General features: G+C 37.3%; 1 protein-coding gene across 1 annotated transcript in view; it reads left to right on the forward strand.

Annotated features, from left to right (window-relative positions):
* The window catches only part of LOC113172440 (cadherin-18-like), a 94,469-nt gene that overhangs the window by 42,653 nt on the left and 39,785 nt on the right, over positions 1 to 12,031 (forward strand). The window lies entirely within an intron of this gene.

The raw sequence follows: 12,031 nt of genomic DNA on the forward strand, positions 1-12,031 counted from the left end.
CACACAGAGAAACTTCTCTTTATCAAAAATAACATGCCTCTCACTTTTCCTAAAACGACTTAGTTTACCTTCTTACAGTACTAACAAGTTGTATGTTGTATGTTTGAGTAGTGCTAAAATACTGTGACTTACATCTGTTAACTGAACTGAGGTGGCAGTGCCATGCTTGTTTACCCTTTGAGTTTTATGTTAATTTATGGATGTGAGCAATAGCCAACTGTTTTATTTTGTCACAATCTGAAAAAAAACATATGATTACTGTGTTAGAAGTTATTGCACTTCTCTGGTACTTGTAATTTTTATAATGAAAATACAGCCACTGCAATATTATTAATCAGTATCGACAAATACTCAAATGTAAGTACTTGTACTTAGTAAAAGAAATAATGTTGGTACATCCCCAGTGTGAGAGTGAGAGAGACAGGAGAGCCATTGCTCTATAGACAAATGTGAATATGCCCAACTTTGTACGAAAACACATGGCTCAGTGGTCTAGAACTGCCTCAGCTTGGTTTCTCTCTTACCCTTCATCAGGGTAATCATATTAGTGTGTAGCCAATTATATAAATTAAGCTCTGCTGCAGGGAACTTAAGTAATTCTCCTAAATTCCTCATGTAAATGATTGCCAAGCACAATACCAGAGCCTGGATTAAATAATAATAATATTAATAACAACAACAACAACATTAATGCTATACAGCCCCTTTGACACATAATTTAATATCTTTTAAATACATTTTTTGATGATGTTAATAATGGTCCTTACAATAGTCATCCATGAACCTATAGACCCTATAGGCCCATGGAGAAAAATTTGTATAAGCAATAGCCAAACCTTTGAATTCTAGTTTGTGGATGTTTTAGAGACCTGAAGCGCTTTTTGAATTCATCATTGTAGCTTTGCCAGAAAGGTCTCATCTATATTTCATCAGCTTTCCAGAATACAAAAAAGGGGTGTTGTCTCCTGTTGTCATGCCAGCAGATGATTCCCTCCCATCTGGAGGGATTAGTGATTTAGTTTCTACTAAGGTAGAGAAGTAATAGTAGTAGAATAAAGTGCACTTTAGGAAGAGAATCCATTAGCAACACAGTTACTGTCCGCATCCAGGGGATCGACAGAGGCTCCCACTATAGGCAAATATAGCAACCAGAACACACAAGCCAGAGAAACCCACTCACAAATACTGATGCTATAGGGGTCACTATTGATGCACTGGGTGTGTCAGTCCTTGACACCATAGTTATGGCAATCAGGTAAAAGGTGGAAACATCATAGTTTGGTTCTGTGCATTTAAATGCACTCAAGAAACCTGGTTACTGGAAGTACAAGTAAACTCAAGCAAACGAATAATCTGATTTCTCCTGATGGAGAAATCATTGGTGCCACTAATTTTAACTGTATGGCAAAAAAAAGGTGGCTTCCTTCTTTTTTCCTATATTGAAATATGTGTGTTGGGGGAGGCGACTGACAATGTTGCACTCAAGTAACCTTGAGTGCAAATGCACTAAATAGCTTTATGCACAAAGACAACTGGGATAGGGATTGGCGCAAACACTTGGAAAGGCTAAGGTAAGGTAAAAGCTCAGTTAAAAGGTAAATTAAGTATATTCTGGAATGGTCCTTGTTACAACATACTGTATAATGTCTTATACAGTCAACTGACATGCCTGTGCATCTTATACCAAGTTTATGGATACCTGTAGGATTTATATGTGACACCAAAGGATGCCCTTAGAGTGAGAATGCACTGACTTACCATATACATTTAAAATGCCCATATTATACAAAATCTTTGTTTTGGTCTTTTTTGCCAATGCCAATGTTTTTTTTTCTCATGGCAAAAGACAGTATGAACCAAAACCAGGACAAAGTAGCAACAGAAAATCGCTGCTTAAGAGCAGGCACAAAACACAAAATAGCAAAAGAACACAACAAGAAACGTTAATGGGTACAAAAGTAACAACAGAAAACAGCCGGGACAAAGATATCACTGCTTTGGTGCAGGCACCAAACTGATAATGGTGATTGTGATTTTTTACAAAGATCTTTCCATGCACACTTTAATACTTGAAGCTCACTACATTTTTCAGCATGAAAATGTACAGGCACATTTTGCAAACTTCTGGTACTTGTTTTTTAAGCACCAAAAGTGGTGCTAATTCCTTTCTTTGCTTTTCAGATCCCTTTTTTGCAAGGGTACAGTGCTGTGAAAAAGTATTTGCCAATTCTTTATTTATTTTTTTGTTTAAATAATGATTTTGATTTTATTTCTTAAGGGAAAAAACACAAAAGCTCTCACATTTGCCAAAACACACCTTAATGATCACTAAGACCTTTGTGCAAATATTGTGTGAACTGCCGGGACAAGGTTTAACTATTTGGAAGGTGGGCATCCCATTACATGAGCCTTAAAACTAACACAGGATTTCATAAAAAGAACATCATACCAACATTCAAAACATGGTGGTGGGAGGGTAATGATCTGTGGCAGCTTTGTAGCTTCAGGATCTTGATGACTTGCCATAATTGATGGAACCACAAATGCTGCGCTCAACCAGAAAATCCTGAAAGAGAATGTCATTTACACTGAGGTTATGTGTCAGGACAAAGACTTTAAACACACCAGCAAGTGGCTCTCAATGGCTCAAAAAAGCACAATTTGTCATGTTTCCAGCCTCGTTGCTGCTGGTGCTTCCTCCCATGCTTTTATTTTGGTGGTTTCCTGTTTCCCTTTCCCGTTCTGGTCACATGCACTCACCTGATTGGTCACACCTGGTTTTCCCCCACACTATAAATACCGGCCTGCTCACCTGTTTCCCCTGCCAGATAGTTTGTTCTCCCTACCGGGACACTATCCTGCATCTTGATTGGACTGTTTGTTTGGATTTTTCGGACTCTGCCTGTTCTGCACCCCGTCTCTTGCCTGATCCCCTGGTACTGTGAGTTCTGTTTATCCCCTGTCTTTCTCCCCTGCTCATGGTACCAGGCCTGTCCCTGTCTACCCTGAATTCCCCCTCGCTGGACCAGCCTGACCTGACCCTGCTTCCCCTCTGGTGCTGGGGACAACAGGGGAAGAAACCGAACAGAGGGAAAACTCTGTTCGGTTTCTTCCCCTGTTGTCCGCTTCCCTCCTGTGACTGCTTGGACCGCTTTTGTGCTTCGACCTGGATTGTCCTTCTGTTGTGGATTTTGCCTGCTGGACCTTTCTCTGAACTGCCTTATCGTGTATGCCCTGGACTCCCCTTGACCTCTGAGTTTGGCCTTTTGGATTTATTGTTTGGACTGCCTTGTTCGTCACCATAGACTGTTCACCCACCCTGTGTTTTGGACTTTGGTTTTTGTCACGTTCAGTGACTGTCATTGTACTTCTGCAATACTCCGTTTACACTGCTGGATACTCTTCACGGGTTGCCACCATTAACCATCTCCATTGTCCTCCATTTTGTTCCATGTGCTCGCCGTTTGTCGGCCATCTTGGTTTTCTCGTCACTTCCGGTTTCAACCCAGACCACCATACACATCCTATGTCATCTCCCCCCATCTAGTAACTGCTGACTTCACCGATTTACTGTTGATCTGCCGTTGCAAATAAAGGTTTACTACTCAGTTCTGTCCTTTGTATCTCTGGCCATGGAGTCCTTCCTCCAGCACATGACACAATTAAGGTTTTGGAGTGGCCTAGTAAAAGTCTGGACTTAAATCTGATTATGATTGTGTTGCATGACCTTAAACAGGTCTGTATGTACAGTCTCTGGTACAAGGCTTTCAATTTACTTGAAGAACATTTACTTGTATGCTCTGCCACGTTGTATGGCAGTGCATACAAGTGAACCAGAATACATAAAAATGGAAGACAGAATAATAGAGTAAATAAATACATTGTAAATTTGAAAGACACCAACTCAGTTTAGCTTTTGTTGTTTTTTGGAATACTTTTATACATGAAAAGTGGACTATGCATTTTGGTTCTGATTTCTTAGAGCCGATCTTAAAGATTTCTTAATCACAGTATGGGTGAAATTTGGAACAGAAGATGCATAAACGGTGACAAAGGCATGTCAAAAAATCAAACCATTCTTTTAACATAATGGTCTATGATTCTCATAATGATCATAATGGTCTGATAATTTTTGGAATGGGAAGGGACAAGAAAACTGATACTGAATATATCAGTAAAATGTTCGTGACAATATATTTCTTTTCCGCCAACATATCAACCAACTGATTTTGCAGCACAGCTATCGGTTTGTCTGACTACAGCGTTATTACGCTTTTTATGGTTGGTTGGTCTCACAGCACTTTGTTAATGTTAGAAACAGACTGTGGTCTGTCTTAAAAGAGAAAATCTGAGACACAACATGTCAACAACAGGAGAACAAAATAACGCAAACTTCAGGTGGATAACACCTGGTCAAAAGAACAGCTGAGCAAAGTCCAGACAATCAGGGGTGTAATTCAAAGACCTAACACCTTATATAAATGAGCATGTCAAGAAATCTTTCATTGACTGTGCTTGTAATCATACAACTAATTAGACGGTAGATCTGTCTGACCAAACATCTGTAACTTCTGTGAAATTTCATTTTCTCCAAATTATCACCAATACCTTAAACCTAACGACTTTCCATTGTAAATGAAATACAGTAATAGCACAGTGACTCTCAAAGTGCTGCTGTGCCAAGTACAGTAAAGTGTGTAACACAACTGTCCCTCAAAGTGAGGAAATTATTAGATTCAGATCAGGTGGCAAAATCATCTTAAACCAACACAAAATGGTACCTTCAGCATTAGTATGAGATGCCAAAGGACTATGCAAAGGGTTGCTATCTGATGCCGTGGGAATGACAATGATAATGATATTAATGGGCTGAGAAAGGTGAGAAATAACAGCACTTTCCAAGAGTACTGTACATTCAGAGCAAACTGAGCTGCTGGATAAATGACACATTATCTATCATTTAGGTGACATAATCCACAGTTTGGTAAAGTTTAAAGCTGGATATTAAGCAGCAGGTTTCAGGTGACAAACATCACTACGGCGCTCCTGTTTACACCAGTGACTGTTGAAAAGATTTATTTAAACCAAAGCAGAGTCACAGCCCTAGCTCTGTCTGCTCCTCTATGAATGGTAAATTGTAATCACATTGGTTTTCATATTCTGCAGAAAATAATATGTTGTTTATTTTTTATCTTTAGAAACTATCCCACCTTGACTTCCTGCTTGTTAGACTTTATAAATAAATTCCCTCATCCTTTAGTGACCATGTAAACATTAGAATGTAATTTGTGCAAACACAGTTAATCTGTGGTGATTATCATTAATGATGGAATGCTTCTCTCACAAGGTTTGGTAGGGAGATAGCTGGTGGATTTTTATATTACAGTCAATATGATTAGCATGGCGTCTCCTTTGTATGACACATAAAGAAAGACAGGAAATGAATTCTAGGCTTTGACCCTGAACTGAGCTGCCAGTGTGTCTCTGAGGCGAGCAGCTGAATGCTACAGGGTTGTTTAACATGTTGCACAGCATCTCAGTAGTCTGACAGATGAACTTAGTGATGGAGGCAGGTGGGAGCCAAATATCACATGTTTGCTGAAATTTACCTGACATCAGTTGTAGGGCCGGGGAGATGAGGGTGGAAGAAAATACAAAGGGAGGGAAAAAAAGAAGAACAAATAGAGAACAAAAATATTTATTTATATATAATATATAAACTTGAAGTCCTCTTTTCAAAGTGTGCAGAGCTTAAAACATTCAATACATTGTAAATAAAAAATAATCTAAGATTACCAATAAAAAAAATTTAAAATCATTACCAGGTTGGGAGCCTCATTCACAAAGTGTGTACAGCCAAGATTAACTGCTTTAATAAGGTCTCTAACACCAAGGACTGAAGCCTCAGTGTCTGTCGCAAATTATACCAAGAGGCAGGAGCCGTCTGTCCGTGAGCAGACTTTTCAATCTCCATATTTATGTTTGGGACCTGCAGCTGCAGCCAGTCTGTGTATTGTATTGGCAGATTTCCCGATAACTAAATAGTATACATAATTAGGTACTCTGTTCACTAGCCCTTTAGAAATAGACAGCAAATGGACACCTTTTCATTTCTTAGATAAAAAGATGTCCATTTATAAGAGGTTCATTAGAGGTGCTGCACTTAGGCCGATGCAGTGTTTGGAATTTAAAATCATCCAAAACCTTTTCAGGAGAGACCCGGAATAAAAAATATGATCCTGAAATTGTGTGTAATATTGCCTCTTCATCATAGTGTCTTTCTTTAACAAGTTTTACATTGAGATGCCAATGTGAGGTGAGCAGCTGTTTTTAATAGAAAGCTGCTCCCAAATGTATCTTAAAATTAAGGGGTGTTGTTGACACCTCAGTCAGACTCATTGAAAAAGAGTCAAGATCATTTAGACATGGAATATGGTGCAAAACAAGAAAAACCTTAACTACTTACTCAGAAGCTGCATTTCAGAAGAAGAACAATTAACACACAGGACTGTATATCTCATACTGATGTTAAATGAAGCTTAAGTATGCCTAGAGAGAAATCCTCTAAACAAAAAAATGATCTTTTACGGTATATATATATTTATACATTTCTTTCAACAGACAAAAAGAACATCAACACACCTGCCACATCATGCCACCATGAGAGATTGTACCAAATTCAGCACACATGTAATGACCCATTAATTATGAAAACATGTTATTCTTAATACTTTGAAATGGTCCTTCCCTCTTTTTCTCAAATGGCCACTGAGAAAAAACACATTGAGTTGTTGCAGTCCCTTATTTCCTCCTTTTCTGTTTTTATTTTCTTGGTTTTTATCTGGTTTCTTTGTGATTTTTTATTTTATTGATTCTTTAAAGAAGGGACACAAAAAAAAAGCTGCTTCTCCGTCTGTGTAAAACAAAGAAATAACACCCCATGAATATTGTTGTCAAAAGCTGCACCAACCAGCAATTCTTCCTGGCTTTTATCTGTGCCATGCTGATATTATACAGTAATTTCCTTTCTGTGCAGCTCTCTGGTGGCCTTGGAAAAGGAGGCGCTGGCTCTGCGCCTTCATGCTTGTATGAGCACATGAATTATCAGGAGAGGAAAGGATGGCTAACCTTGGACTCTCTGAAGTGGAGAGAACCACAGGATGAAAGCCAAACATTCAGAATGACAAAACTGCAGTGTTAGTGAGTGTGCATGTTATTTCAGGGGAATCCTTTCAATATAAAACCCTCCTTCTTTCTTTTCTTTTTCTGCTTCTTTTGCTGTCATCTGTCTGCTCTGTGTTGGAAAAAACTGATATATTGGGCAGTACATTGGTCTGTCTTCCTTCAAAGTAGATGCAGTACACCGTTGAGCTAAGTATTGTACAGTTTTGACAGCAGTACAGAAGACACTAAATACCTTAGAAATTTAAATGCAATGCAGGAAACACTTGTGTAACATTGCTCTAGACTGTGTATGTAAAGTAGATAGAATTTTTTATTATTAGTTTTAATGAACTAATTTAATGAAGGAATCATTAGTTCAGTTTTACAACCTTTTGCATTTGCTGTTCTATAACATCCTATATATTATATTTCTTTATTATGCATTCAAGGAAATATTAGTTAAATTGTGTTGGGTTGTTTTGGTTAAGTAAAAACATAAGATATGTAACATCCAAATTTAAACTTTATTTAAAAACTGCTTGGTAAATTTGTTTTAAGACAGCTAATCTTCAGCTAAACTTAGTGGCTTCCACCTTTTGTGACTTGACCTGAATATTGCTTGTTAATTTATTGATTTGCCACAGGCATTTGACGATCTCAGCTGCATACTATAAACTTAATTGGTTGTGCATTTTCAATGGACGCATTCTAATGCAGCTTGTGTCGTGCTATTGTGCTATGTGATGTACTTTCTGTACTTCTGCAGACATATTTGTATGTATATATTTTTATATAGTATATAGATACATGGCAGTAGTTAATGAATAGTTGACATTCAACTAACTTTATTAGTTGAATGTCAAAAGATCAATGTCATTTTGGGTCAATGTAATGATACTGAAGACTTGCACAGACCATCCACTGAGTCAATCTCCTTTCTTTCTGATCTCTGTCAAAGCAAAGAAAAAATCCTCCTTTGACCTGTTTCTTTTTATTACTCTCCTGTGTCTGTGTGAAGGATTAGAGTAAAAAATTAGATGATGGCATGCACAAGAAAGCCACGCCATGTACCCTTTTTTGGGGAGAAATTCATAATCAAACATATTTCCCTGTTTACAATCCTTCATTATGAAGTGGTGGTGGAATGTGCACAACTCAAGCTCTTTTGTTTTTTTGTTGGTTTTGTGTAATTCTTGAAAAAGGACTGGTGATTGGATTATACAGCTGTCGTTGTTCACCCTTCCAATCAAATTCAACATTGCCAGAAATATCTAAAAATATAAGACATAAAACCCACTAAAAGTAACTCCTACATGTTGAAAATGTGTCCCGAACTCAGGACCGTCAATCTCTACCTTCATTCTTATAGAGGCAGAATTCTTCCAGACCTCCTATTCTTTATCCTCTTTCACTCTCATACCAGTCCCCCATTTCAAACTCTCTACTTCCCTTTGTCCTCTATCTTACACTCACACATCCCCCTCACTCTTTCTTTTAGTCTATATGTGTCTCTCCCCTGGTTACACTCTGTGATACAGGTGCATAATGTGTGCTGCCTGTCCTGTCCAGCTTGCACTATGTCTCTCTGCTCAGTCTAAAGGGGCTGATAAGGCCAGATGGCTCTGTGCTTTGTAAGCCTGTGAAGCGAATAATGCAGTGGAGCAGAGCCTCCGGGCTAAACACTTTCTGCATCTCATGTGGATGAGGTGTGTATGTGGTAATTCTGTCCTTGTTAGAACCAGTTTAGGTTGAGACCTTATAAGTGTGGATGTCTTGCAAAGTGAGGTGATTTTGACCAGTCGTCACACCTTCAGGCTGCTACTTTTTTTCTTTACTTTTCATACTATTCAGCATATTGTCTGTAGATGCAATCTCATGAAATCACACATCACAACATGAGACCATACCAGACAAACACTTTTTGGGTACATGTCTGTCTGAGTGAATCATTATATTTTCAGTGTTATCAAAAGCTAATTTGACTAGATGTGTGAAACATTTTCACTCAGTCTGACACACTTCAATAATGAGATTATCTCCTGGCTCATGCAACAGTAGTTCCCAGTAGCTTTTTTGTGCCTATGTGTGAATTTTCAGGTGAAGATAAGATAAGATAAGAAAACCTTTATTTCTCCCACAATGGGAAAATTGCATTGTTGAAACCGCAAAGTACAAGTACACAGCAGAGTCCCAAAAGAGGAAAGATGTAAGATAGATAGGCAATCATAGTAAACTATGACAACAATGACAACTAAAGACACTTCTTTAGAAAATCATATTGATAACTAGACTTGCAGAGTGACACAATGCGAACACACACGTTGTGCATGTATACAATTCCCTCTGAGGGTATCTAAATAATTTGTTTTTACTAGAACCTTCCACTATGCTGAGTTTATAGTATGGAGTTTTGGATCATTGTCCTGCTTTTGAGCCATTGTTGTTTTCCTTGGCCAATCCTTTGTGTTTTCCCAGATTTTAAATGGCCTGCATTTCTTTAATAGATAGCTCTCTGGTTTTCATGTTGATCTCAAAGGTAAAACCCAATGCTAAAACCAGGAGTAGACCTTTATATGTAGTTAATGTTTAAAAAGCAATCTCAATGGACACCCTTGGGTAAAAATAAACACCTGTCAATTATGTTCTGATACCTTTGCCTAAATGTGTGTGATTTACAAATTATACAAAAGGCATTATATTCTAAGTTTCTAAACTTTCACCTCATATCTGTCTTCAGTCTGCTTTCAACCTATTTTTAAAACTGTACAATTATTACATTATTAATTACAATTGTTTTTGATGAAGAATGACCTCAGACAAAAACACATAAAAGACATGTCATCATTGGCTGGGATATCTCCAGTAATGCAACCTTCTTTTTTACTTAGCAAGGAGCTCTAGTGGCCAATTTAATTATTATTCGTGTCTGTCAGGAACAAGGGGGTAATTAGTGTGGTATTGTTACAACACCACAAATCCTCATAGAGCAGCCATGCTGTATGGTTGGGTCAACAAACTAACCATGTGACACAATTAAGTCTTCCAATACAATAAATCAATATTGATTTATTTTAACTGTGACCAAAATAACCACAATAATAGTAATCCAAGTAGAAGTAAGATGAGTGAATTTAACACAGTACATTCTTTAAGAATTGCACTTGTAAGATGATTGCTTATCCCAAAAGTCCTGAGGGATATGATTAATTCTCAAGACTAATCTTGAGAACAGCTGTGGTACACCAGGAGATTATACAGTTTAACTTATAATTTTCCAGTCTAATGGTTAGGACAAAAAACACCAAAGCAGGAATTAGCAGCACAACTTCAACACTGCCAAGCTACCCGGATGAGGAAAAGAAAACTGAAAAGGTCTAAACTCCAACAACCTATTTGTTAGACCATTGTTTTATGAGCTATGGCCTGTGTCTGTTAGAGAAGAACTATTTACTGTATCTGTGGCACAGAGCTGTACTCACTCTGTGCAGGTCTCAGATTAACTATTCAGGAGATAAATTAATTGCAGTTCTTTGGAAAATTGTATTTGAAATACTGTGTGTTTAATTAAATTTTTTACACCTGCTAAGTTTTGTTCATTTTAATGGTTGTTCAAAAATCTTGAAGCAGGAAGGGGTGTCAAGATTAAATAGATTGACGACCCTGGACAGTGACAAACTCCACTGGATTCAAACACAGGTCCTTCTTGCTGTGTTACCACAACACCACCTGCTACCCTGCAGTTTAATTAGTAGTTCAATTACTGAGAAATTAAGGCATGTAAGCAATATTAACATATAGATTTCTGACCCATGCAGTACTTGTTCTATTGTCATTGGTATTATTTGTATCACTGCTTTTGCCATGAATTTTTATTGGAATTTGTGGTATTTACCTTCATTATTTGCAGTATATTTAAACAGTGACAGTTAAAGGTCCCTAGTTGTGTACATTGTATATATAGTGTACCAGTGCATTTTCATGTACTGTAATTGCAGTAACTAAGTAAAATATGTCAAGACAATTATTTAATTTACAGTGCTTGCATTCAGTGTTAAAAACTGTGACCTTCACTTCGAGTTTAAAATAAGAAAATATTATGACAACATTATTTAAGTGGCTTATATAACTAATTTCAGTTCCTGTGCAAAAAATAACAATAACAACAATAACAATAGATGTGGGGTACTGATATTGTATTTAATTAAAGCAAAAGAACATAACTACTGCATCAAAATTCAACAAAGCATATGAACAGTTTAATGACTTAAGTGACTGAGATCACACACCCTACAAATCAGGAATCAGAGCTTAGTCTAGCATATTCTTGAAATAAAAAATAAAGATAAAAGAATAAGAGATAACATCTTTGTTATTAGCTGTTTAATGACATGAAACTGTATCAGCAGTATTGCTGGTCTGATAGACCACGACTTTGGTTCACACAAGAAAATGTCAAATATATCAATTCAATTCAATTCAATTCAATTCAATTCAATTCAATTCAATTCAATTCAATTCAATTCAATTCAATTCAATTCAATTCAGTTTTACTTGTATAGCGCCAAATCACAACAGAAGTTATCTTTATTTTACAATGTGGGGTTTAAGACCTTACAAAATATAACTGCATATAGAAGTATATAGAAAACCCAACAACCCCACTTAAGGAAGCGCTAGGTGACAGTGGAGAGGAAAAACTCCCTTTAGAGGAAGATCAACACAACGACAGGAGAGAGAAAAGACAAAGTCAATGACATGCAACAGTAGCATATGAATAGATAGATGAGGGGAAAGGAGGGGAGATCAATGTATCACTAGGTCCCCAAGCAGACTAACCTATAGCAGCATAACTACCTGAGCCATCTCT

This window comes from Anabas testudineus, chromosome 17, assembly GCF_900324465.2.
Source record: "Anabas testudineus chromosome 17, fAnaTes1.2, whole genome shotgun sequence".
Classification (NCBI taxonomy): domain Eukaryota; kingdom Metazoa; phylum Chordata; class Actinopteri; order Anabantiformes; family Anabantidae; genus Anabas; species Anabas testudineus.